The sequence below is a fragment of the Limulus polyphemus genome, unplaced genomic scaffold (genome assembly GCF_000517525.1).
Source record: "Limulus polyphemus unplaced genomic scaffold, Limulus_polyphemus-2.1.2 Scaffold8983, whole genome shotgun sequence".
Taxonomy (NCBI): domain Eukaryota; kingdom Metazoa; phylum Arthropoda; class Merostomata; order Xiphosura; family Limulidae; genus Limulus; species Limulus polyphemus.
The window spans coordinates 12,759-14,024 of record NW_013674593.1 but is presented as its reverse complement, the minus strand read 5'-3'; the positions used below and the strand labels follow the sequence as shown (position 1 = coordinate 14,024).

Here is a 1,266-nt window from a genome sequence, read left to right as displayed (position 1 = left end):
TGATAGCCTGAATCAGGTTACAGTTAAGCTTTGGCTCCATATTAGCCTGTGTCAGGTTACAAGTTAAGTATTGATTCCATGATAGCCTGAATCAGGTTACAGTTAAGCATCAACTCCATATTAGCCTGTGTCAGGTTACAAGTTAAGTATTGATTCCATGATAGCTGGAATCAAGTTACAGTTAAACATCAACTCCATATTAGCCTGTGTCACTCTACAAGTTAAGTATTGATTCCATGATAGCTGGAATCAGGTTACAGTTAAACATCAACTCCATATTAGCCTGTGTCAGGTCACAAGTTAAATATTGATTCCATGATAGCCTGAATCAGGTTACAGTTAAGCTTTGGCTCCATATTAGCCTGTGTCAGGTTACAAGTTAAACTTCAGCTCCATGTTAGCGAAGGTCAAGTTACAAGTTAATAATGGACTTTTAAAAGTTAAGTTGCCATAGAATTTACTCTTTTAATTACTGTTACATTGAACATTTTTAAAAATCTGATTGATAATAATATCCTTATTGTTATTTAGTGAAATTCTTAGTATCAAGACTTCTTTAAACTATCCAGTTTGTCGTGATATAAAAGACTGTTTGGTTTTAAATATTAGTGACTAATTTATTTTTGCGAGTGAATATTTTATTATTTTGAAGTTTTGTTATATTAAGAGTTAAAAGCAGACGATTATAGAAGGTTTTGTTAATAACTAATAGGTGTTGAAAATATAGAAAGTGGACAGACGACAATGTAATAAAGATATAAATAGTGTGAGACGAGCGGGAAGCAACGGAAAGACAGTATTAGACACATAAAAGAAAAGAGAATATAGTTGTGTGAAGTTAAGTACTGCAAAGATGATAGGCCTAATGTTTAATATGTTACAGTGAAAGTAACAGTATAAAAAACGATAAGAAAGATAATTTTATTCTGTTAAAGCGTGGTTCTAAAGTAATTGAATCAGCCTGGGTGCACTTTGACAGAGGATCTTCAGAAGAAAGAAGACCAAACAAATTACAATAACTTGCACCACAACTGTAAGTGAATCACACACAGAATATAGTACGACAGTAATATAGAGAAGATAGTTCGACTTGTCAACTGAAATTCTAAAGTAATTGAATAGGCCTCAGTGGATTTTTGACAAGATGAAGAGAACTATATATAAATAGTGTTTATGCTATGCGTGTAATCTCTATAGTGTGAAGACTTTGTTGTACATGTGTTTAACTTGTTCCATATATATATATATATATATATATATATATAT

The 1,266-nt window shown here is 31.8% G+C and overlaps 1 protein-coding gene across 1 annotated transcript in view; it reads left to right on the top strand.

Annotated features, from left to right (window-relative positions):
- LOC106475681 (contactin-associated protein-like 5) overlaps positions 1–1,266 on the top strand; it is a gene marked incomplete at its 5' end in the record, with an annotated part of 23,922 nt that overhangs the window by 11,242 nt on the left and 11,414 nt on the right. The window lies entirely within an intron of this gene.